The following is a 27,970-nucleotide window of genomic DNA, read 5'->3' as shown; positions in this document are numbered from 1 at the left end:
AAGGAGTTTTATTTATATTCATAAGTTCTGAGACCATATTGGATTTAATTATTATTGTGTTTCACTTTGCATGTTTTGACTTCCCGAATAAACTAGGTTATTCTTCCGGAATGACTAAGTTATTCAAACCATCCACAGTCGGTCATATGTTGGAAGTAGATATGAATTAAGACTGTCATGGGTTGGCTTGTAGAGGTCTAAGGTGTTGGACAAATGGCTACAACACTCATGAGTGCTCATAAGTTCTGAGTATTGGATTCAACCCGCGCTCATTGGAATCACTTCATGGATTTTATCACGAGTGATCATGAGACGATAATATCTTATATTCTTCAAACCTAGAGATATGAGTTGTTACTATGAGTTGGTTGTACATTGATTGCACGAAACTGCATTTGGTAACTCGGTGCTATAAAACGTGCCTTTGTGTATGATTCAACAAGTAGTAGAACAAGCCATATGAGTCGAAGTTTATCCATTCCTTTTACCTTCGGGATAAAAGCAATATCTGTGGGCCCGTCGATGATTTGATGATGACAAATGGAAGTGCTCGGCCTGGCCAGGACTGATTTGATTTGTTCAATTAGTCAGTCCTCATAAATCGGAAATCGGGAAACAACTAATGGACAGAGAGAATGATTATAATCCATGTCTCAGTCCATATGATATCTAGAATGGAGGAATATATGATCCCTTATCTAATGGACAAGTCGTTGACAAAGATCAGAGTTCATCTACAAGGTCAGAGTTCGACAGAAGCTTTTGAGAGCTACGATTGCTAGTTGGTTCCTGAAGTCATACGCAATAATAGTTTTAGACTTATCCAAGTGGGAGACTGTTGGATTAATGTCTAAGTCCATAACTATAATTGGTAAGACTTGACCCGACCCGGCATGGTCCATTTGGGTTGCATGGCATCATGCACTTGGATAGACTATAATGAGAGAAATAAGACACTTACGGTTATTAATATATTATAAGTTCTAGTATATTAATAATAAGAATAATGAGATTATTTAATTAGTATTGATCAAGAATTAATCTAGAATTAATTAAGTGATCAAAAGAAGACTAATTAAATATATGGGTTGATTGTGTAAATCATTCATTCTTATATATGTGGGCTTGTGATCCAAGATTCCTTATGTTGGACTAAGTCCATGGGGTGACCCATGGATACTCCATGGAGGTTAAAACCCATGGAGCATAAGGAATGGGTAAAGTCATGAGTTACATGGTGTAACCCTAATAGCCACCATATAAAAGAAACCCATGGCTCAAGAAATCGTGACTATGACTAACACTATGTGTGTGTGTATGAGGGCTACACGATTTCATGAAGTGTTCTAATTTCTCTCTAAGTTATTCCAAGTGCTTATGGTGTTGTGTGAACCATTTGAGGTGTCACACTTGGGGCACTAAGCACTCAAGCTTCATGAAGACAAGCACTATCAAAGAGGTATGTATTCTATCTTGTTATATCCATTATTTTGTATGCTAGATTAGGATAATACCTTGGATGTTCATATTTGCATGTATAATAGAAGAAAAACATAGATCCAAGGTATTTAGGGTTGCATGTACACTTAGGAGTGTTAGAATGCTCATAACCCAACAGTGTTCATGGTCATGGAAGGAGATTTCATGACCAAACCATGATCCTATGAAGGTTTCGTGGCCCAATGAAGGGTTCATGGCCGTGAACTCTTGAAGATTCATGCCAAAGAGGTGTTTGTTTCATGGGGATGCTAGTGTTTCTAATGGACAACAAGAAGATGAATAAGATTCTTACTTATTGGAAGCCTTTGTAGTGATCATGGTTGAAGAAAGTTGAGAGAGAATGAGGTGTGTTCATGGCTAGAGTTTAAGTAATGAAGAAATGAGCCATTTCATTATATACATATATATATATATATATATATATATATATATATATATATATATATATATATACATATATATTGAGGATATTCACGGACAAGAATGCGTTCATGGCCGTGAACTCCTTTGTGTTGGTGTTTCCAGCTCGATTGCAACTCAATGAACTCAAGCTAACACTTCCTAACACGCAATACTTGAGTGTAATAGGTTTAGAACTCCAAAAAGACCCTAAACATGCTAAAAAATAACAAAAACAAGTATGACTTTTGATTGAATTAATTGACCTTACAAGATAGAAATTTCGGGTTGTCACATCATCCCCCCATTAAAAGGAATTTCGTCCCAAAATTAGAGTTTAAGCAATTACAAATAGTCTAAGGGAAAAGATGAGGATATTTCAGTTTCATTTGATCCTCCCGCTCCTAAGTGAATTCAGGTCTCCGTTTGGCATTCCAACGAACCTTCACAATCGGGATACGGCTATGCTTTGTTTGCTTGACCTCACGGTCCATGACCTCCATTGGTTTTTTCATAAAGTTGAGGCTCTCATTGATCTCGATTTCTTTAAATGGGATAACAAGAGTCTCATTAGATAGACACTTTTTCAGGTTTGAAACGTGGAAAATGGGGTGTACGTTACTAAGTTCTTGAGGTAGTTTAAGTTTGTAAGCTACATGGTCGATCCTAGCAAGAATCTCAAAAGGCCCTACGTATCTTGGATTTAGCTTCCCACGCTTTCTAAAACGTATAAAGCCCTTCCAGGGTGAGACCTTCAATAGAACACAATCACCAACATGGAATTCCAAAGTTTTCCTTCTCTTGTCTGTGTAGCTTTTCTGCCGGGCTCTAAAGGCTTTCAATCATTCATGAATATGAAAAATCTTCTCTGTCCTTTCCCAAATGATTTATGGACCCATGAGAGTCTTTTCAGGAACTCGTACTTAGCTAACTATGTATCTCCCACTTCAGCCTAGTACATAGGGGATCTGCACTTTCGACCATAGAGGGCTTCAAATGGAGCAGTCTTTATGCTTGTGTGATAACTATTATTGTAGGAGAACTCAACAAGGGGTAAATGAGTATCCCATGCCTTTCCAAAGTCTATCACACATGCTCACAACATATCTTCCAGAGTTTGAATGGTCCTCTCACTTTGTCCATCGTTTTGCGGATGGTAGGCTGTGCTCATGTCCAACCTAGTTCCCAGGGAACTTTATAGCGACTGCCAGAATCTTAATGTGAATCTACTGTCTCTTTTAGAGATAATAGATATGGGAACACCGTACAGTAATACAATCTCCCTAATGTAAGTCCTTGTTAGTTTCTCCATCTTGTATGTCTCTTTGATCGATAGGAATTGTATGGACTTAGTTAAACTGTCTACGATAACCCATATGGTATCGAGACCACCTGTTGTCCTGTGCAATTTGGTTATGAATTCCATTATGATCTACTTCGACTTCCACTCAAGTATCTCTGGTTGTTGTACTAAACCTGAGGACTTCTGGTATTCTACCTTAACCTTGGCGCCAGTAAGAAACTTACTCCTGAATGTAGCAATCTTTGTTTTCATGTTAGGCCACTAGTAGAACTTTTTGAGATCTAGATACATCATATCTAAACCTGGGTGGATGGAATATCAAGTATTGTGCACTTCGGTCGTGACCATGTCTCTGAAACCACCGAGCTTCAGTGTCCAGATCCGATCCATGAGGTACAAGGCTCTGCCACCCTTGACTTCTAAGTTCTTATCCATCCCTCTAAGGGATTCACCTGCCACATTTTTAGGTTTCAAGGCTTCTAGCTCAGCCTCCATTTGTGTGGACAGATGGGAATGGATAATCATAGTCAATGATTTGACCCTACGACCAGAGTATTCTTTTCGACTTAGGACGTCAGCTACTACATTGGCTTTACCGAGATGATAATGAATTTTGCATTCGTAGTCATTGAGTAGCTCGACCCACCGTCAGTGTCTCATGTTGAGCTCCTTCTGATCGAATATATGTTGAAGGCTTTTGTTGTCTGTAAAGATAGTTCTTTTCGTACCATACAGGGAGTGTCTCCAGATCTTCAGAGCAAATACCACTGCTCCTAAGTAAAGATCCTGTGTGTGTAGTTAACTTCATGTGTCTTTACCTGTCTTGAGGCATAGGCGATGACATTTCCTCATTGCATAAGAACACAACCAAGCCCTTGGTTAGATGCATCGCAATAAACCACAAAATCTTCTATCCCTTTTGGGAGGGATAGTATCGGTGCGCTGCATAAGTCTCGCTTTAGCGTTTGGAACGCCTTCTCTTGTTTATCTTCCCATTCAAAGGTCACACCCTTCTGGGTCAATGTAGTAAGCGGTTTCACGATCCTAGAGAAGTTTTGAATAAACCTGCGATAGTAGCCAGCGAGACCTAGAAGTTGACGAACTTCTGTAGCCATCTTTGGAGCTGACCAGTTCTCATTGGTCGTTATTTTGGAAGGGTCCATGTGAATCCCCTCTTCTCTAACCACGTGACCTAGGAATTTGACTCTTCGAATCCAAAATTTGCATTTAGAGAACTTCATGTAGAGCTTCTCCGATAGTAGTGTTTCTAAGACCTGACGTAGGTATTAACTATGCTCCTCCTTACTTCGAGAATAGATAAGTATGTCATAGACGAATATACTGACGAACTAATACAAGTAAGGACAGCACACCCTATTCATTAAGTCCATGAATACTGCGGGCGCATTAGTCAATCTGAATGGCATCACTACAAAATTGCAGTGTCCATAACAAGTTCAGAAGGCTGTCTTGGGAACATTTTCCTCTAACACTCATAACTGGTGATAGTCGGACCTCAGATCAATCTTTGAAAAATAATTCGCACCTTGCAGTTGGTCGAACAAGTCATCTATGCGATCTAGAGGGTATCGGTTCATGATGGTAAGCTTGTTTAGTTCTCTATAGTCGATGCACATACGGAACGATCCATCTTTCTTCTTCACGAACAAGACTGGTGTTCCCCAGGTTGAGAAGCTTGGTCTAATAAAGCCCTTGTTGAGCAGTTCATTCAGTTGACCGGATAGCTCCTACATCTCGGCTGGTGCCAGACAATAAGGCGATTTGGCTATAGGGTTAGCCCCTAGATCTAAGTCGATTCGAAACTCAACATGACGTTGGGGTGGTAATCTTGGTTGTTGTTTTGGAAAGATGTCAGGAAAGTTGTGTACTTATCGGATATTCTTTATGTCTTTCGTCTCTTGGCTCATATCGACTACATGAGTAAGGAATGCATGGCATTCCTTTCGTAAGTACTTCTAGGCTTGTATACTTGAAATGATTCTAAGGTTCGTTCCTGGTTTGTCATCGTAGATCACTAGGGTTTCGTTAGACGATAGATTAAGACAAACGGCCTTCTCATAACACATGAGGTCAACACGATGAAGACTCAACCAATCCATGGCGATAATGATGTCGAAACTTTTAATTGAGACAGGCATGAGGTCGATTTGAAATGAATGGCTATCTAGAGATAGAGTAAATCCTATGTACATATAGCTAGTGCTCTCAGTCTTTCCGTTATCCATTTCTACAGTGACCGATTCTTTTAGTGTATGTGATTTTCGTTTAAGTGTGCAGATTTTTACTTCATGAAACTCCTCTATGCTCCGCTATCAAATATTCTGCATCCATAAGAGTTATCAAGGAGAAACGTATCAGTGACCATAGTAGGGTCTGCTACCGCTTCCTCATGGCCTATCGCCAAAACCTTCCCACCTCGCTAGCGTTCCCTGCATTCGGGAAATTCCTCTTGTAGTGACCAACCTCGCCACATTTGTAGCAAGCCTGGCCCACTCCAACGTCGGGGACTTGGGTAATTGGCCTAGCCGAAGCTTTGCAGAAACCGGCAGTGTGCCCCTTCCTGTTGCAGTTTACACACTACATTTCCCGGCAGGGTCTGTTGTGGTGGAAGCTGCACTTCTTGCGCTTTGGCAAGCTCTCAACATACTGTTTCACCGACGCAGTGGCAGTAGGTGCTATCGTGGTACCAACAGCCATGACCTACTGCTTCTTGTTAGAGTTCTACGTTGCGTTGCCTTTCTTCTTGTCCCAAAACTTTCGCTTGTTGTTAGCGACTTTGGATGGTACTACGACGGCGAGGGTTGTTGTTGTCAGTGTGCAGACTCCATGATCGATGAGTCGATGTGCTAATTGCTTGGCACTATCGAAGGTAGTAGGGTTTGAAGCTAACACATTCCCCTAAAATGGAGGCACCATCCCCCAAATATACCTCTCGATCTTCTTCCCCTCAGTAGGGACCATTTCTGGACATAGAGCCACCAGATTGCAGAACCTGGCGGTGTAGGCAACTATGTCGGAGCCCTTCATGGTTAGGCTCCAAAGTTCTTGTTCAAGTTTCTGAACCTTGCCCCTCGGGCAGTATTACTCAATCATAAGCTCCTTCAGAGCTTCCCAGCCCATTGCATTAGCCACTATCAGGGTAAGTGACTTGACATGGCTATTCGACCATGTTAGGGCTCTGTTGATAAGGTGTAGATAGCAAATTTTCCTTTGCTTCCTTCTGGATAGGAGCATATCTCGAAGATCGACTCAATCTTTTCAAACCATTGCGATAGAGCAATGACCCCACCGCTGCTGTTGAGGTCTATGGGTTTTCAGTTGGTGAAGTCCTTATATGAACAATCTCTAGAGTGCACGGGAGCATCACCTTGAGTAGAATGTACAGTTGTTCCATTCCCGCTAGTACCTCTAAAGTTTAATTGAGCTAAGGCTGCCGTAACAGCCGCAGCCACTACAGCTTGGAGAGCTACATGATCGTATTATGGAGGAGGTGGTGGTTGAGTTGGAATTGTCAGAGGACATCTCATTGATTGATGTGAAGGCATCTTTCAATAGGATGATAGTAAGCATTCAATTGTGAGTATAATGAGAGTGGTCTATGGACTAAATCACCATAGCCCAACAAAACAGATGAATGTATAATTGTAATGGAGATTTAACAATAGAAGGATGAAAGCATTTCGATAAAGATTTCCCATGAGATTAGATGTATTTCCATATCATTGGAATTAAAGATGTAACAAGTTCTGGAAAAATGACCTTGGAGTAGGTCTTACATCACACCAGAATTTAGAAAATTTTGATAGCACTAAGACCTAATAGACTGAAAGTTCAAGGTCTTAACATAAGCAGGAAATTAATATTAGAGTCTATACATAGACCTAATTATATCTAAAAGCCAGAGTAGAGTAGGCTCTACTCGCGAGGGGATTTGTTCTGTTTGGTAAATGATTCATCCCTGGCTTCTGCCAGCTGTTGTTTTGTTTCCCAAACATGTCTTTGCAGTGCCACCTGGTCCTGATGAAGATCCCTGGTCTCAGATCGACAGGCGTTCAGTTCCACCTGTAGGGCGTTAGTGTGAGACCTTTCAAAGTTCTAGTCATCAGTCAGATGATGAAGACGAAGTGTGCTCAGTTCGGAGTTAGCACAGATTTCCATGCCTTGGTCTAAGTTTTCTCTTCCCTGCTCTGCATTGCGGGAAACACGTCATACCAAGATAGGAAGGACTCTGTCTGGTGAGCCTCCCTCGTTTAACATATAGTAACTCCGGTCTCCATTGTAGGGAGGTGGTTGTCCCTGCTCGTGGCTCCACCTGCCCAAGTTCACCGCCCACAGGGCGTTAGGACATGAAAAACCGGATGAGGGTTAGAATTTTCAGCAACTTGGGGTAATGATGGGACCATCGGGTTCTCCTTCTTGGGTTCAGCTTCAAGCCATTCTCCGAATCCTTGTTCGGGAAAGTACGGGTCACCAGGGATATGGAATCCAACCATGTTATCTAAGTGGGAAAAGGGGTATAAGAAACATATAATAGATGTACTACTATAGATAATTATAAGATGATCCTAACTAGTTGCTTCAATACTTGCGTAGTACATACAAGTCATATGTAAACAAGATAGAATATGCCTTCAAATAAGTGGTCTTAACTCTAAGTCCACAACCAAACAAGGAACAGGAAGTAAAGCAAAGATCAAAGATTCTAAGCCTATAACACCTTAGTCACATGTAACCTTAGTGTATCCACTCCTATAGTATTTTAAGTTTATGTTATGTTCTAAACTTTTCATTGTAGAAGAGTTGGTAAGTTTTTAGACTTCCTACAACACCACAACCATTCTTGTTGGATTAGTGTCTAAGCCCGTAAGTATATTTGGTATGTACTTGACCCGGTTGTGCATGGTCCTTTTGGGTTGCCTTCACCAAAGCAACTTGACAAGGTTATTTATGAGAGAGAGAAGATATTATGGTTTTTTAATATATTATAAGAATAATATATTAAAGGAGAAATCATATTATTTGATTAATATTAGTCATAAATTAATTAGGAATTAATTTGGTGACTAAAAGAGATTAATTGAATAAAGGGGCATAAATTGTTAAATGTGTGATAGTTGAGTTTTGGGCTGGGAAACCTAATGGACTAAGGGGGAAAGAAATTATGATGGGGATCCATCTTGATTCCCAAGGGTTCTAGACTATCTTATGTCGATCTGGAAAGCCATATATATATATATATATATATATATATATATATATATATATATATATATATATATATATATATATTCGAACCGACTCGCCGAGTCCATCACTTGATTCCCATGCACGGTAAGTCACGAAGTCTTTATCTTCTCCTTATCTTCTCGATCCTTCGACTGGAGTCGGTGAGTAGTCGACCCTACTCGCCGAGTAGGTGTTGTTTTTGGTGGGTTTTCTTCTTTGTTCAATTCCCGAGCTCCCAACCGCTTCTCCTGCTTCCTTTTGCTTCCAAGCTTAACCTTTGGACTGAAAACATAATTCAAACACTTTTAAGTATCTTTTGTCCATGATATGAAATAAATTAGCTAATAAATAATAAAAATCTAAGCTTAATATAAGACTAAATATGCAAACATCAAAATACCCCACACTTGAATTTTGCTTGCCCCCAAGCAAAACTGAATTTTAACACATTAGAATCACATATGACAACATTCGCCCACTTATCCCGAACAATGCTCATTTTATGCATCCTTCCAAATCCATCCTCAGAAAACCTCCTACACTCAAGGTATTTTTGGTTAAGCAACCCAAGCATACATAATCTAGACAATTACAATTTATGATACCAGTATGGAGCTCTTTTGAATTCTTCGCTTCTTTGACATCTGATCTTTAATTTCTTTGAATTCACCACTTTGTTGTTTGATTTTTGGTATCTTCAACTTTTGAATTTCTTCAGAATTTTTGATCTTTGAACTTCACTATAACTACTCCAAAAATTATTCAAACTTTTTCTTGTAATTCTCTCTTTTTTCTTTTTTTAACATGTAACTCACTTTTGTTTCTCTCAAAACCCTACATGCTTAAGCAGGGACGCTCAACTTCAACCTTTATTGGCTAACAATAATAATTTTCCTGGATACATTTCTGGTACATGATGCTAAACATATTGCATCCCTCGGGCTAAGCAAGGTCGTGTTTTTGTCCCATGATTTCACTGGAATAAGGAAGCTACAAATGCACTAGAACGTTTATAGGCTCAACTAAACATTTGGGTCTTCATGCAATCATTAACATAACTCTAACTTGGAATCCTAATTAATTTTTACCAAAAAGTTCCTAAATTAATTCCTAAGTCATATTTTTGGTATGCAAAAAATTTAAAAATCAACCTAAATTAGGACATTAGGATCCTATATTTACTAAGACGACATCAACCCCCTAGCCCACACTTAATTTATGCAATGTCCTCATTGCATGTTATGCATGAAAAATAACAAACATGAAATGTAGAGAGAATTAGAACAAACTCCCCTGGGGTAGCAGTATCTAGGTCGATATCTCTCCTCTTCAACTCCATCTTCATTTGACTTTATCCATGGAAATAGCGCATCCATGTCTCGGACATCAAATCACATGTGGGTAGCTTCAAATGTGCAGGAACAATAGTACAAAACCTCCAGGAATTGATTGCAAAGAATAATTGGTCAAGTAGTGTAGCCACCAACATTGAATCAGCAGTCTTCTTGGTATACAAATAAGTGACTCGTCGAGTATAGTCGCGGATAGCATCGAAAGTGTGAAAATAAAAAGCGACTCGTTGAGTAGGTTAGTTGCACTCGGAGAGTCGACCGTTGGGTAGAAATATTCACGTTCTTCACTTGTCCCAACTTTTAATAAATCTCAAGAACTTCCCATAACTTCTAGAATTATTTACTCAAATCCCTTAGGACCGGACTCGACACCTTAGCTCTAAACGTTGCCCTTTCTTGACTCTCTTCCAGTTTTTTTCTCTTTCTCTCAAACTCTAAACCCTTTATGCAAGCATTCCTAACCAAAAATCTGAAAGTCACCAAGGCAAATAAAACATCAAACACATAATTTAGAATCTCATCCAGGAATTCAAAACACACCAAACAAAACAAAATAAAATGAAAATTGTTCCATTAAACATAAAAAATGAATCATCCTCTTCCTCATCATTGTCACGTGCAGCCCCGCTCCCACTAACTCCACTTCGCCTTGCATCAATGACCTCATCCCACGAAGGAATGTAGGGAAAATTACCCCCATCAATGTGTGGAATATGGAAATGATCAAAAAGTCGCACGTGGGATTCGTTGCTAAAATTAATACCCCCGCCATTTGATCTTGAAGCTTCCTCATCTCGACATTGTACCATTCCATTGGTACTTCATCATTGTCCACTGGAATCACCAGCGGTTCCTCCTCCAATTCCCGCTCACGTCTCGATCTAACCCTCCTTCCCGGTGCCTCGGGCGCGATCACCAGATCATCACGTGGGATAGCATAATTACCACCCCCAAGTCTTCAATAATTCTTGCCCTCCGAAAAAGAATAGGATTAAAAGGAGGGTCAGGAATCATTGTCATCAAATTCCATGCTCCGTGGGTCATCAACCCATATGATTTGGCTAGCCGGGTCATGAACATGCCACCGTTTATTTTGGACGTTTTGCGATCCTTGACCTCACCCTCCGAAAAATAAGAGGCCAAACACCATGGAATTTTGTAGAAAGTGTCGGGCGTGATGACACTCCAAAGATAAAATACGTTAGGGTTGGACACCTTGTCGTCGTCCTTCCTTTGATTGATTGTAGTAGGGATAAGGCAGCGTATGAGGCGGTGTGTGGGTGACCTAATGCTCCCTTCATGAGCTAATTTTGGAATATATACTTTGTTGGCGATTGTGTTCCACCAACCGGTACTTGTAACACCATCGGGAAACACCTTGTGAGATTGTTCCAAGAAGGCACGGAAGATAGCAGTAGTAACCAATGGTTGGTCGTAAATCCCCAATCGACATGCAAGCTCAATGACAGAACATTGATGGAATTCACCTCCAAGACAAAAACTAAAACTCGTGGGGTGGTAGCAATCATCTCCTCCTCAGAAAGATACCGTGGAGAAAAATTCCAAGCAGAGTTCTCGATACACTGGATCTTGAATTCTGAAAACCCGGCTCCATCCATCACAAATAATCGTCTCCCCTTCGTAAGTATATTCCTTCAAAAGGTAAGGCACCAACTCTTCTTCATACCGGACACTATTTAACCAATACCAGTCAATCCTATTAGGTACATAAACCTCCTTCTTCCTGACATCAGTCGGCTTCTTCTTCCATCTTGTCATTGTTGAAGCAGATTCAATCGGAGGGAAATTCGACCAAGGAAAATCTCCTTGGTTTCCTCTTGAGCTTTGTCCTCTAAAAAACATGATCCCTGCAAAACAAAGAACAAACAACCCAAAAAATACAGAAAAACATTAAAACATATTTCCTCTAGGTCCCCGACTGGACTCATCGAGTCCATGAACAACTCGGCGAGTCGCTTGAACTGTGCGAGTCAGTCGACGGGTCAATCAAAATTCGACCATAAAACTTGAAATTTTTTCAACGGTTTTGTCCATGGATGTTCCTAGGATGTATTATAACAAGAATAACCACCCAAAACAACACAATTAATACTAAATCAAAACCCGAAAAATTCACTAAACTTCAAAATCGGGTATTCTATGAAATTGACACCCTAAATCATCTAAGAACCATGACTTTAACAGAATTATGGAAGAAATTAAGTACCTTTGTTGATAGAATTTGAGAGTTTTGAAGAAAGAGTGTAGAACTTGATGAATCCTTGAGAGAAAAAAAAACAAGAGAGGCGCATGTTGCGTAAGCAGAAAAAAGATGATCTCATTAGGGTTAAAAACCCTAGTTTTACCAGATGTAAAAATTAATTTTTTTTTTCTGTAAATAAAACTGACTCGTCGAGTCAGGGTCAGACTCGGCGAGTCTGCTCGCGAATTCAAAAATTATATCATTTTGTCATAAAAATTAATTCCACCCCACACTTAGTCCATACGCACTCTCAAGTGGTCATGACTAATGATTTAGAAGACTAGAATAAAATCCTAAAAACGAAAATCAAACTAAAATGAAAAAGATAAAAGAAAGCAAACTCTAATAACAGGTTGCCTCCCACCAAGCGCTTCTTTTTAAGGAGTCGTTAGCTGGACTCCTTCCTATCTATGTTTCTTCATCCTCCTGCATCGGGAATGCACGCCTAATCTTTTGCGGTTTATACTTTGTTGTGTAAGCGTGTATCTTCTTCTTGTAAGCCCATCTTAATTCTTCTCTCTTTTTCCTTATAGCATCATCTTCCGCTACATGAATTTCCCTTTTCCTCCTCTTCTTATTCTTTACCCCATTCTCTTGCATTATCTTTTTCACTCCTCCTACTTTAAACTTCATCACTTCATAGTTGGTGAAAACTCGGGCTTGAGGTTTGGTAATTAATGGGTGATCAGCATCATCTCTCCTAACCCTTGCATTTTCCTCTTCTCCAAAGCTTGCCTCCCCTTCAAGTGGATTGTCTTCATCTTCTTGCATTATTGTATCGAGACATGCTACATGAACGTGTTAAAGATCACCATCCTTTCCCCCTTCTGTTGTTTGATCTTCTGTAGAATTAGGGAAAATCTTTATGTCCAGAACATGCAGGGAGCTGGTAGCAAGCAGATCAAAATCGTCCAGGTTGCTGAGATTTTCGACTGGACTCGTCGAGTCCGTGAAAGCAACTCGGCGAGTCAGAGCATATTCCTCAGATCCCACTGTGTTTCCTGAATCGGTTCCTTCTAGCAGCTTTTCTATCTCCTCCAAGTCTCTGTCAACATCATCATTTCCTCCATAAGATAGCAAAAACTTACTTGGATCTTCTTCTTGTAAGAGTGCAAGTTCTTTTTGTAGTATTTCATCATCTAAATTAATAAATGAGACTTCTTCTTTTCTTCCTTCTTCTTGCTTAATTTCTGGTAGAGCTTTAAACACTGCTGACTCATCTCCTACCCTCAATGTTAGTGTTGACTCGCATACATCTATTAATGCACCCGCGGTATTCAAGAATGGTCTCCCCAAAATAATTGGAATTTTGGGGTCTTCTTCCATATCGAGCACTACAAAGTCCATGGGGAATATAAAGTTATCCACCTTGATGAGGAGATCTTCGCAAATACCACTTGGACCAATAATCGTCTTATCCTCCAAATGGATCTTCATATTCACAGGCCTCAGCTTCGGTAAATTCAGCTTTTTGAAGAAAGAAAAAGGCATTAAGTTAATACTTGCACCCGAATCGGTCAATGCTTGAGTAACAAGTACATTTACAAATTGACAAGGAATTATGATGCTTCCCGGATCGCCCTTCTTTTCGGGTAGCTCACTCATTACTATCTCCGCAACTTCAGCCAAATCTTTTCTAGTAGCAAAGAGACCTTTCAGAAAGTTAAAATACTTGGGTGTTTGAAGCATTGTTTCCACAAATGGAATGTTTACTTGAAGGGCTCTTACATGCTCCATGAAAGCTTTGTATGCTTTAACCTTTTCAGCAGGTATGGCTCTGATTGGGAATGGCAGAGGAGGGTTGTAAGGCCTTAAGGAAACAGTAGATTTGTCATCAGAGCATGGACTCGTTGAGTCCATTTGAGGACTCGGCGAGTCTTGTCGGGTTTAGTTGGATCCGACTCTTCTGTCTTTTCTGTATGCACCTTGGAGATCTTCTATGCAGGGGTGAAAATTTCTCCATAGCTGGAGGTCACAACATTCACATTCTCCATTCTTGGATTATTCTCAGTTTTACTTGAAAGTTGACCCGGACTTCTCTCGTCCACTTGATGTGCAAGTTGTCCTAGCTATTTCTTAATGTTGAGAATAGATGCTTGCTGATTCCGAAGTATATTTCTGGTTTCATGTATTGCAGCATCATGATCATTGTGCCTTTTCTTGGACGCGGCTATAAATCTAGTGAACATTTCTTCTAAAACCGCCTTCTTTTCCATAACCGGTTCTTCCTTTTGATAAAACCCCTCTCCTTCTACTTGTATTTCTCCTCCTTTTCCTTTTTGTATTCTTCATACGGGAGCCATTCCTTCTTCGATTTTCGTCAATTCTCATCGTAACGATCGCCGCTTGAGTAAAACACTTGCTCCTTCTTGTTTCCATTTTCATCTAAGTCACAAGCCTTTGTGAGATGAGGCCCTCTACAGTTCTCGCATCCAAGTCAAATAGCATGGATTGTTTGATCCATTTTTGTCATCCTTCTATCTAAACTATCGAGCTTAGCCATCATCGCCGCTATACCATCATTGGTCGAGTTCACTACCCCCCGACTTACTTCATTTCTTAGGTTGTGGTATTCTCTAGAATGTTTAGAGAATTCTTCAATTAATTCTTTGATTTTCGGGGGTGGCTTCCTTGTGAGCGGGCCTTGCGAATCAAGTAATTGTCTTATGGTGACATTGACTCTATCATAGAAGATGGAAACTTCTTGTTGGCTATTAAGGTCATGGTGTGGGCAATTTCTGAGAAGACCTTTGTACCTTTCCCACGCCTCATAAAGAGACTCTCCCGGTTTTTGCTCGAAGTTGGCAATGGGTTTCTTTAACTTGGCTATTTTGGAAGGCGGGAAAAAATGGTCTATGAACTCTTCTTTCATTTTAGCCCATGTGGTGACCGACTCGGGAGGAAGTGACTTGATCCAATCCTTTGCAGCACCCTTGAATGTGACTGGAAGCATACGAAGTAGTTGAGTCTCGCGTGGTACATTTGGTACATTGAAGTAGTCAGCCACATCATTTACTTCATCTAAGTTCTTGTAGGCATCGTCGTGGTCTTTTCCATAGAAGGGAATCCCTTTAAGTTGAGCGAGTATGTGGCCCTCTAGTTCGAAAGCGGCAGTAGCAGGAATTGTGGGTTGCACAAGTCCCAGTCCGGTGTCGTCACACATCCTCTTCTTCCATTCCCCCATAGGGATTTCATCGATATTAGCCATGACAATGGCTAATTCGTCTTCAAAGTCGGATTCGTGCCCGAAAGTGAGGTCTTCTTCTCCCTCGGTCTCATACTCGGTGTCTTCTTTAACAGGGTCTTCGATTGCTAAAGAGGCGCTGGATGCTCCTGATTTGCTGCTCTTCTTTTTGCTGAAAACGGACTTGAGGTTCTTTAGTGGCGAGCTCTTTGAAGAAACGGATTCTCCAACAGCTTTTCCTTTGTTCCTCCTTAGTGCGGATTCTGGGTCTTCTAGAGCAGGGACCAGAGGTGTATCAGATCCTCGGGTCATGAAACAACTGCAAGCAAAACAAAAAAATGCGTAAAAAGAACAAAAATAAAATAAAAATTAAAACTGTAATCAGCGATGAACTCTCCGAGTTGTCACGAGCGCACTCGGCGGGTTCAAGGAAAAAACAGAAATTTTTTTCTAATTAACTTATTAAAACGGATATTTATTAAAACCTATACTAACTACAAAATTACCTAAGAATTAACTTCGTGTGAGATAAATCCCACACAAAGGATCGATAAAAATAGAAATCACTACTAATTTAGAACCGATCCCAGGCAACGACGCCAAAAACTTGATGTGTGTAAAACAAACTAGTTTTAAACCTACTTTTTAATTAGAAAATAAACACACAAAGGCAGTGGATCTATCAATTGTGGTATAGCTAAATAAGTAGGGTATCGAACACAGGGAACGGTAAATTAAAACTAAAGACTAATTTTATCTAAATTAATTAATAAGTATGGTTTTTTCTCTAGTTTTACAAGACTAGAAACTTAATATCACATAAACTAAAAACTAGAAAAGCAAAGGTTTAACTAAATTCAACAATGGGAAGGACTTCTGTTTAGTTCAACTCAATTGATCCTATGGTTGATATTCTGGTAATAGTGCAATGGATTAATTCTTCTATTGGTTACCGATTCAAGTGATTAGATTCACGTTCGCTGCACTAAGCCGTAGGGAACAAACTAACTCAAACAGTGATCAGTTGTCTAATTTAAGTTAATTCACTAGATTATTTATTTGGGTTAATTTAGACTTGTAACAGCTAACTAATTTGCTCCTTTAGTTAACTTCTTGTTGATGGTCATCACACAAGCTCATACATGAATTTACCTATTTTTCTTATTAATTCTAGTTTCATGCTCATTAATCCTAGTCATATGGTGAAGTGGTCACATAAGCATATGAGGTTGATAATTAAAAGATATTCACACTATTTAATTATCTTCCTATTAACAGTAATATAGTTATTATTCACACACAAGGTTCTTTAACAAGCTAAAATCAACAAAATCACCAACATTGAATTAATCCTACAATAAATCAAACCATATTATCAATATTGTATCCCCAAACAGAAGTTTAAGAGTTTTAGCTCGTTATTGAGGTGATTAACAGCATAAAAACGAATTCTAATTGTCTAGCCATAATGGAAAAACAAAAGATTAAGTAGAATGATGTAGATTTGCCTCAAATCTCCTTCGGGATTGAATTCTAGGTTGTATCTTCGTTCCTCAGGTCTCTCCTGGCTCTGATTCGCAGCTTACTTCTCCCTAAGGGTTCCAGACTATCTTATGTCGATCTGGAAAGCCATATATATAGATTTGAACCGACTCGCCTAGTCCATCACTTGATTCCCGTGCACGGTAAGTCACGGAGTCTTTATCTTCTCCTTATCTTCTCGATCCTTCGACCGGAATCACTGAGTAGTTGACCCTACTCACCGAGTAGGTGTTGTTTTAGGTGGTCCTTTAGTTAACTTCTTGTTGATGGTCATCAGACAAGCTCATACATGAATTTACCTATTTTTCTTATTAATTCTAGTTTCATGTTCATTAATCCTAGTCATATGATGAAGTGGTCACATAAGCATATGAGGTTGATAATTAAAAGATGTTCATACTATTTAATTATCTTCCTATTAACAGAAAAATAGTTATTATTCACACACAAGGTTCTTTAACAAGCTAAAATCAACAAAATCACCAACATTGAGTTAGTTTCAAACCTACTTTTTAATTAGAAAATAACACACAAAGGCAGTGGACCTATCAATTGTGGTTTAGCTAAATAAGTAGGGTATCGAACACAGGGAACGGTAAATTAAAACTAAAGACTAATTTTATCTAAATTAATTAATAAGTAGGGGTTTTTCTTTAGTTTTACAAGACTAGAAACTTACTAGCTATCACTTAAACAAAAAAACTAGAAAAGGAAAGGTTTAGCTGAATTCAACAATGGGAAGGACTTCTGTTTAGTTCAACTCAATTGATCCTGTGGTTGATATTATGGTAATAGTGCAATTGATTAATTCTTCTATTGGTTACCGATTCAAGTGATTAGATTAATGTTCGCTGCACTAAGCCTTAGAGAACAAACTAACTCAAACAAACTAACTCAAACAGTGATCAGTTGTCTAATTTAATTTAATTTACTAGATTATTTATTCGGGTTAATTTTGACTTGTAATAGCTAACTAATTTGGTCCTTTAGTTAACTTCTTGTTGATGGTCATCACACAAGATCATACGTGAATTTACCTATTTTTCTTATTAATTCTAGCCTCATGTTCATTAATCCTAGTCATATGATGAAGTGGTCACATAAGCATATGAGGCTGATAATTAAAAGATGTGCATACTATTTAATTATCTTCCTATTAATAGAAAAATAGTTATTATTCACTCACAAAGTTCTTTAACAAGCTATAATCAACAAGATCACCAACATTGAATTAATCCTACCATAAATCAAACCATATTATCAATATTGTATCCCCAAACTGAAGTTTAAGTGTTTTAGCTCATGATTGAGGTGATTAACAGTATAAAAATGAATTCTAATTGTCTATCCATAATACGAAACAAAAGATTAAGTAGAATGATGTAGATTTGCCTCAAATCTCCTTCGGGATTGAATTCTAGGTTGTATCTTCGTTCTTCAAGTCTCTCCTGGCTCTGATTCGCAACTTACTTCTCCCCAAGGGTTCCAGACTATCTTATGTCGATCTAGAAAGCCATATATATAGATTTCAACCGACTCGCCGAGTCCATCACTTGATTCCCGTGCACGGTAAGTCACGGAGTCTTTATCTTCTCCTTATCTTCTCGATCCTTCGACCGGACTCACCGAGTAGGTGTTGTTTTTGGTGGTTTTTCTTCTTTATTCAATTTCCGAGCTCCCAACCGCTTCTCTTGCTTCCTTTTGCTTCCGAGCTTCACCTTTGGACTGAAAACATAATTCAAACACTTTTAAGTATCTTTTGTCCATGATATGCAATTAATTAGCTAATAAATGATAAAAATCTATGATTAATATAAGACTAAATATGCAAATATCAATCCCCTTACAAAGGGACTGAGCAAGGTTAAGTACTTGCAGCACGCTAGGAGCATTGGGCTAAAGGACGATATGAGTTTGGATTAGATAGATAGGAAGTGTGTAATAGATAATTTGTACTTGACATTTGATACAAATAAAGGTGTTTTATTTGAGAGTAACGTTACTATATTGTGTTGGTTATTTATCTATTGTTTTAATTGTGCATGTTTTGACTTCCTGATTAATAAGATTATTCAAACGATCCACAGTCATTCATATGTTGGAAGTAAATATGAAAGAAGACTGTCATGAATTTGTTTGTAGATTGTGTGAAAGTTTTTAGACATACCAATAGTTTTTTGCAAAGTTCATGAGTGCTTATGAATGCTGATTTGAGCATTGGAATAAACCCGCGTTTGCTGGTATCATTTCATGGTATTTTACCTTGGGTGATCGCAAAGCGATAATATCTTATAGTCTTAAAACTTAGAGATATGGTTATTGTATGTCGGTTGGTTATGCATTGATGATGTGTAAAGCATTAGTAACTTGATGTTATAAAACACATTGTTGTGCATGATTTAATTAGTAAATAGTAAATGCATATGATTCGAAGTTAATCTGTTCCTTTATTCTAAGAGAATAAAGGTGATATCTTGGCCACTCGATGATTTGGTTTGACATATGTGTCGGGCCCAGTCAGAACGAGGTTGATGTGTTCGACTAAGTTCTATGTCAAACGAATCATTGATCGAAAAACAAAGTGCTTAACAATAAGTATTGTAAGCATGATATCTAGAACAGAGGATTATAGGATCCCTTATCTACTAGGGACAAGTTACTAATCAGAGTTGACAACGGCGTGTAAGAGCTATGATTGCTAATCGGATCCTGAAGTCATATGTGAGATATAGTCACTAGACTTATCCAAGTGGGAGACTCGTGGATTAGTGTCTAAGCCGTAACTATATTTGATATGTACTTGACCCGTTGTGCATGGTCCTTTTGGGTTGCCTTTACCAAAGCAACTTGACAAGGTTATTTAGGAGAGAGAGAAGATATTATGGTTTATTAATATACTATAAGAATAATATAATAAAGGAGAAATCATATTATTTGATTAATATTATTCATAAATTAATTAGGAATTAATTTGGAGACTGTCACACCCCAAAACTAAGAACGGTGGAAACGTTCTGGGGTGGAGGACGTCATGTACAGTATCACAACAATGAAAAGTAGTAAACAAGCAACAACATCATCCATTGCATTAATAATATAATTATTATACAAGTGTTCTGTCAAATTTTGATAAACACTAAATCATAAATCAAAATGAAAGAGGAGTCTTGAACGAGCTCCATCTTCCTTTCTCCTTGCATCGGTACCTATCTATAATGACCTGAGGATACAAGTAATTTTGAAAGAGAGCATCAGCTTTGAAGCTGGTGAGATCATAAGTATTTTAGTGTCTTAATTTGTATGTAAGAATTTGTAAGTTTATGAACTGTAAGTATAAAAATGTTTGTAAAACAACTGTAAACGTTTGAAAAACTCTAGAAATCCCTATGATTCCTACTATTATAAAAGGGTGTCTTCTACCAAGACCTAATTGCTCTCAATGTAGTCTTCTACCAAGACTTAACTGTTCTAAATGTTCGTTTTATGTAAAAGTGTGTAATTTTTCCAAGTGTAACTATCATTAACAAAATATAGTTTTTACATTTATAGTTTAAGTGAATAGATCACTAAATATATGTACGGGGAAAATTAATGTAGTACTAAAATGTAGCACTATAAGAACTACTGTTGTACTAACTACCTTAAACCAGATTTATATTAAGGCATCATGTGATTAATTGTACCATACTATTGACTGGTAACAACGACATAAGAATGGTCATAAAAAGGTATGACGTTTGGCACCCGCAGACCTGCAGGTCCGGTTGTAGCTACCAATAAGGTGCAGGATAGTCAATCCAGTATAGATCTATACGCAAACTCATGCTCTCCCTCCAAGAGACTCTGGCTACAACTTGGACCATGACATTGAAGGCATGCTCCGATACAGTGGATCACAATTATTAACGTATTCATATATATGTAATGTAATGAACTGTTCTAATTGTAATGTACATGCTCTCTACCTAGCAAGTATAGTAATGTACTCGTTCTAGTATCGTTGTATATGTTCTTTTTCTAGTATAGTTGTATATGTTCTCTTTATAGTATAGTTGTATATGTTCTCTCCTAGTATAGTTGTATATGTTCTCTTTCTAGTATAGTTGTATATGTTCTCCCCTAGTATAGTTGTATATGTTCTCTTTCTAGTATGTTTTGACTCATGAATGAACTGACTCATGGTATGATATCGCGTTCTACTAATAGTTCTAGTATCTTCCTAAACTACGCATACTTTACTAGTAATCTAACTGTACGTATGGACATGGATATATACCCTTGCTACCCAAGGGCATGGGATGAACTGGAAGGGCCTTTATGACTATATATGTACATATGTTATATAACTAATATTTAACGACCTTCGAACGAGTACCCGATATCCCACTAGACCACATCTCAAGCGCGAAAAGGAAATAGGGTGGATAGCCTTCCTAAGTCTTTTAAACATTTCTTATATAAATATACATATAGAGGCATGCAATTTATAATACAAAAGGATAAATAAGTTTTTTAAAACCTTTGAACATAATTATTATCTTAAGAAAAGATCGACTTAATGTCAATCTATAAAACAGTTTGAAGGCATGGGTTTGATAAAACAATTTAGTATAAGGAAACATTTGTTTGAATCACAATTGTAAATAAGTTTGAAATAAAACATACATAGTAAAATGTACAGTGTAATAAGGAGTTTTAAACATATAAAATGTTTATAAAAATCATTAGAAGGAAACTGTTCAGTAAAACGGCTAATGAATAGCCAATCATTTGAATGCTACTTATTAATCACATATGATTGATATAATAATTAGCATAATTCTACTTGTATCCCCCCCCCCCCCCATAAAATATTTAAAAACTGTTAAAACATTGATTAAGGGGTATGAACTCACCTGTAGTAAGTGATTGGAATGAACTGAAGAGGTGGGACCGCTAGGTGTCAAGTGAAGTCTTGAACACACTCTATGGTCCTAGTTAACATTATGTAACAAATTAGTTTATATACAACTAATAAACAATTTAAGACACCCTAGGACATGCTAAGCACCTTTATCAAGTGTTATTAGACTCTGGGATTGCATCTAAGTGTCTGTAGGGGAAGCTATTATGTGTAGGGCTCAAGGAAAACTCCATAAGGGAGTTCACGACCCTAAAGACACTACTAAATGAGTTTAAAATCATAAACTCATGAGTTTATGGCCGTGAACTCATACTTATGTTTTCATTTGATGTTTGATGCTCTATAAGGCCCTAATAAGCATTTCTACTTAATGGCTTGGTCTATGGAAGAGTTTAGGGCATAATATAACTCCTTTTAGGAGTTTACGGCCCTGGGACCATATCCCTTGGAGATTACGGCCGTAATCTCCCTTAGGAGGATGTTTATGGTGTTTTCAAGTAACTAAACTAGGCTTTTGTACTAGGCTTTAGGAGGGTTTATGGCACCATTTAATGGAGTTCACGGCCCTGGAACATCTTGGGCTGTGAACAACTTTTTCTTGGTGTTCTAAAGGTGTTTGTTAGCCCCACACACTAGGGTACTTGTCCTAATTAGTCTCTTGGCTTAAGGAGGATTTTTAGGGCATTTTAGCACTTAAACATGGAGTTCACGGCCCAAGAACTTCCTTGGCCGTGAACTCACTTTCATCCTTGTTTCTAATTGATTTTGGTGTCCTAAACATGAAATAGTGGCTTCTAGTTTGAGTTCCAAGGCTTTGAGGGACATTGGGACACTTTTGGCCCTTAAAGTGGAGTTTACTCCCCAAGTGTTCTTGGGCGGTAAACTCCCAAATCTTGGGGTTTTGGTCCGATTTTGATGTTATAAAACATAATCTACACTATATAATACAACTAGATAGAAGTACTCACGATTTGGGATAAAAACCTGAAGATCCATGAGAGAGAATTTGGATTTTCTCTAGTTGGAAATGTAACTAATGAACTATTTGGTTCAGATTTCTATATATAGTCCTGAGATTTTTGACAGAAAATATTTTATTCCCAGAATGAACTCTAATGTCATAGACTATTGGAATAACGGTGTTGCACAAAACCCTAGTGCATCCACTCTCCTGATATCTCCTTAAGTGCTAAACCTAAAATACTCAAACTTATACCCAAAGTCTGGAATTTCACTGTAACTATTCTAACTTCAAATTGGCTTGGTATGGTTTGTTCAAAATGGAAATTTCGGGTTGTCACATCATCCCCCTATTAAAGGGAATTTCGTCCCGAAATTAGAATTTAGATAAGGAAGTAGGTATGAATGATCGAGTCGTGAGGAGGAAACTTCCTAATCGATTGGTTCTAACGCTCCTAAGTGAAATCGGGTTCTCGGTTGGTATCCCAACGAACCTTCAGTAATGGGCGACGACGTTGCTTCATCCGCTTGACCTGTCGGTCGAGGGTCACTATGGTTCTAATACGAAGGTGAGGATCTCGACAAGTGGACTTACAAGAGTCCTAACGGAAAGGTATGGTTTCAGGATCGAGACGCGAAGAGTAGAATGTACATTACTGAGTTCGCGGAGTAGGTCTAGTCTGCGAGATACAGGATGATTCTGGTAAGAATCTCGGAGGTCCTATCTATCTTGGATTTAGCTTTCCACGTGATATGTAGTGTATTAAGCCATTCCCAGAGTGAGACTTCCTAAAGAACTTGGTCTCTCACTTGGAATTTCCAAGGTTTCTTTTTCTTTCTCAACCTCCTAGTCAAGGGCCACCCCTTGCTGGCTCAAGGTCGTAAGGGTTTCTGTAATTTGAGAGGAGTTCTGAATGGCCTATGATAGTAGGTCGGTAAGACCTAGAATTTGGCGAATGACTGTCGGCGTCTCTAGTTTCGACAAATTCTCAACGGTTTTGACAAATTGCAAGAGTACTCAAAATTTCCCACATCACTAACATTGTGTCATAGAAATTTGACTCTTCAATTTCAAAACTTGTTCCTAGGGAACTTCGCGAAAAGTACCTCTAAAGGTAATGTTCCCATGGTCTTCTTCTTACTAAGAGGGTAGATAAGTAAGTCGTTACATGGAGTAATGACGAACTGATCCAAGTAAGAAAGACGTACCGTACTCATTTAGCTCATGAATACTATGGGTGTATTGGTCCTATCCGAGGGGTATTACTACGGACTCGAAGTGTCCGCATTGAGGTCGGAAGGTAGTCTTTCGGACATCCTTCCCTAACACTCGAACTGGTGATATTCGGATATCAGATCCATTTCTAAAAGTAATTCTTTCCTTGAGTTTGCTCAACCAAATCATTTATGCGAGGCAGAGATAACGATTTCTATTGGAAAATCCTGACGGAGTCCTCGATAGACGAGGTACATACAATGCAATCCGTCGATCTCTGGAAGAATATGACCGGGGTTCTCCAGGGTGAGAAGCCTAATCTTCTAATTCTATTTTTGTGTAGTTCGCTAAGTTGTTCGGGCTGTTCTCGTATCTCCGTAGGTGTTTAGACTGTAGGGCAATCTGTTTACAGAATTCCTACTGGGTTCTAAGTTTGTTCACATGATGATGCGATTACTTGTAGTCTTGGGCAGTTCTCCGTCTTGAAGTTCATTTTAGAATCCATACTTGGTTTCATAATCACAATCTCGTGTCTACGAGTCGTATATAATTAAGATTGAAAAGGTAGTCAAATAACTGATTCTTCTTTAAGCTCACATCCTATCGAGGAAAAAGAATTTAAAGCGGAATCATCAATTCTAAACCTTTAGAACCTTGATTATATATTACCCTTATGTATACATTCCTCAGTGATAGATCAACCGTATGGATTTTTGGATTGAACTTGACGTACTGTACAAGTGGTACTTCGGGGATTTCTTTGGAAAAGAGAAGGACTAAGAGGTACTCCATGCATGACTAATTTGGTGTTCTGATATGATGGCTTTGCTAAAACGATGTTTGCTGACAAAGGGATATACGTATGAAGCTGTTTTTGTAAGGATCAAATTGAATCGAGTCGTATGATAATGTCGGAATCATAAAGAAACTTAAAGACATTAGATTTGAACATAAGGCGCTTACAGACAAAACACAACCGTGCAGCCATGAACAGAGTTACAGTACTTGAGATTTACTACAAGACTATTGCTGCTAATAGGGTATACTATAAAAGACAAGTATACATAGCACGAGCATCCCTATACAGACAGGATCTCACAAAAGGTAAGACTCTAGTTGCACTAGTTTCGGATAGTTTATAAGTCTGTTACAACAAAACGCCTAAATTACATTAACGTGGGTTCCGGAGCAAGTTCTCCTGCAGCTGTGATCCTGAGAATCTTCCCATCTGCACCCGAGTTCTTCACCATCAGGCAATCCTTCTTGAGGTGTCCTATCTCACCACATTGGTGGCATGCCTAGCTAGTACTAGCATTAGTGACGGGAGTGCGGTGTTTAGCCATCGTTATGTGGACACGAGTGCCTTCCTCATTACTCCACCTTGGAAACTGTTTCCTAAAGCGTTCGGCTTTATCACTACTTTTTTGTGTAGGGTCGGTCCCGATGATAGGGACTTGAGTGATGGGTCGTGCCGATGCTCCACAGCTACGAGCATGGTGCCCTATTTTTAGGCAATTGCAACATTGCATCTCATGGCAGGCCCCATGATGATGGAAACTACACTTGTCACACTTCAGGAGTTTTCCCTCGTATAGCCTGCTCGGTACGAGGATGGCAGGGGTTTCCACTTGTTGTTGTTGCATGACCAGCCTTTGGGATTTCTTGCGTTCTTTCTGGGCTTGACACTTTCGTTTCTTGTTCTTTGTTTTTCAGCTTTGCGAGCCTGTGACTGTTACTGTTTGATGACTTCTTGGATTGATACTACGATCAGAATCTTTAATCCTATCATCATCATTGCTTGTGCTGATAGCGCTACGGTGTGTAAGGATAGCTGTCACGGCAGCCATCACAACAGTTGTAATTGTGGTTTGAAAGGTAGCGGCGTCCATAGGAAAGGCAGGGGTTTCGTTGCTCGGCTGATTGTTTCCAGATGACGACATGATTCTGTAACACGAAAGATAAGGATTTTGTGAGCAATTCTGGATGACCCTAGATGTACTTCGATTGTCTAAGTAAAGAGCAAGACTATGTTCTCGAAAGTTTGACCTACATCCCTATGATGCAGTCTTAGTTCGGATTGGAAGTGTGTTCACGAAGGTTTGACCTACATCCCTATGATGCACTCTTAGTACTGAGTGGAAGTAAGTTCGTAGAATGGTCTCAAGACGTTTGTCGTTCAAGCCGAGGTATCGTTGGTTGGTGAATAACATGATCCAACCATTAAAAGAGACTTGGAGATGTCTCCGGAGCTAAATTACTATAGTCCAATGACCTGACTAAAGCATGAATTCAGATAGACTCCAATGAAAGTATGATAAAAGTACTTGAATGAAGAATGACACAGAAGTTAGCCGACTGTCAAAATCTTTGATATTTATGACGTAAAAGTTCGGGAAAATGACCTTGTAAAGGTCTTACATCATATCCAGAGAAGATAGTTCTTGACAGCATAAAGACCTAACAAAAGTAGTTATAGTACAAGATAATTTCATAGAAAATGCCACATCGGACATAGATAGAAAAACGATTCCTTTTTAACAAGGAAAAATAAAGTAAAGCGTCTACTACCGGCGACGGTCATCCCTCTGGTGAACTCTCAGTTCAGCCAGTTGACGTTCCATATCGAGCAGGTATCTTTCGTATACCCTCTGACGTACTCGAAGCTCGATGACTTCGCCTCGTGATTTAGCCAGTGCTTGCAGCAAGGTTTCATGGTTTCTCTCTGATCTCTCACGAGCATCTTCTAGACGAATGGTGCAGAGGGTATGCATTCTCACATCGGCAACGACTTCGGTAATCTGATGTAGGGCTGTCCTGCCTTGAATCTCATTTCAGGCCACTCTGCAGACCAAGATTGGCAAGGTTCTGTCTGCTGAGCCCCCATTGTTTAGGTCATAAAAGCTTCGGTCATCATTAAATGGCATGGGCTAATCTTGTCCTTGGCTCCATGTTTCCAAGCATTCCACCTACTCAGGCGTCGGGCCATGAAAAGTCGGACGAGGGTTAGGAATTGGAAAGGGAGCTGCTTGGGGTAGGTTCTCAACCTCTGGTTCGGAGTTAGCATCGTCTGAAAGGTTTTCATCATGTTGGTCATTCACAAGGATAGGATGATCATTCTCTGGTTCTTCTTCAAACCATCCAACAATGACCTCATCCGGGAGGTACTGGTTGCCGTGGGGATGGAGTTCAGCCATGTTATCTACGCGGGAATTGGGGTAAGAAAATAATTATTAGACGAACTATATAGATAATTATTTAGAAAATCTTCATCAGTTAGATCGCTATTTGTGAAGTGCATACCAGTTATATGTAATCGAAACAGGATACGCCTTCGAATAAGTGACCTTAACTCCATATTCACACAGAATAGGGGTGAAGTAAAATTTTCACAGATTCTAAGTCTATAACATCCTAATTACATATAGCCTTAGTGTATCCACTTAGCAACTACCAACTAAGTAATGAAGATCCCATTTTAGTTCTCAAGTATAAAGTACTTATAGTAACACCAAATACTCCTATAGTATTTTAAGTTTAATGTTATGTTCCACCGTTCTCATTGTGGTAGGGTTGGTAAGATTTTAGACTTGTTGCAAACACACAACTACACTAGGCACATGCTAGTCAACCCTCGGATAATATAGGTGATCAGGCTATATCTTCCCAGTTTTGACTATATGTCTCTAAGTCCACCTGTGTTGCCCAACGATCGTAATTATTTTGTACTGTCCTAGTGACACTGATTTTAGAATGAATGCAACACGTATACTTACTTAAATATTTTATTATTTAAAGTATAAACTCTTGGTCAGAGTGTTTTAATCCCAATTGGGTTTATAGTTAGTATATCTTTTATGGGTTGATATACTTAATTCACTATAAACAATGCTCTGATACCAATCTGTCACACCCCAAAACCAAGAACGGCGGAAACGTTCTAGGGCGGAGGACGTCATGTACAGTATCACAACAATGAAAAGTAGTAAACAAGCAACAACATCATCCATTGCATTGATAATATAATTATTATACAACTGTTCTGTCAAATTTTGTTAAACACTAAAGCATAAATCAAAATGAAAGAGGAGTCTTGAATGAGCT

The 27,970-nt window shown here is 38.8% G+C and overlaps 1 non-coding gene across 1 annotated transcript; it reads left to right on the top strand.

The window, feature by feature from the left end:
- Positions 1-14,781: 14,781 nt before the first annotated feature.
- On the top strand, positions 14,782-14,888 carry LOC144999206 (small nucleolar RNA R71). Its single transcript, XR_013660725.1, has one exon. It is a non-coding gene; the product is annotated as a small nucleolar RNA R71 (small nucleolar RNA).
- Positions 14,889-27,970: the final 13,082 nt, after the last annotated feature.

This window comes from Lactuca saligna, chromosome 5 (genome assembly GCF_052625555.1).
Source record: "Lactuca saligna cultivar CGN05327 chromosome 5, ASM5262555v1, whole genome shotgun sequence".
Taxonomy (NCBI): Eukaryota; Viridiplantae; Streptophyta; class Magnoliopsida; order Asterales; family Asteraceae; genus Lactuca; species Lactuca saligna.
The sequence above is the reverse complement of the archived record's forward strand: the minus strand, read 5'-3'. Positions and strand labels throughout refer to the sequence as shown.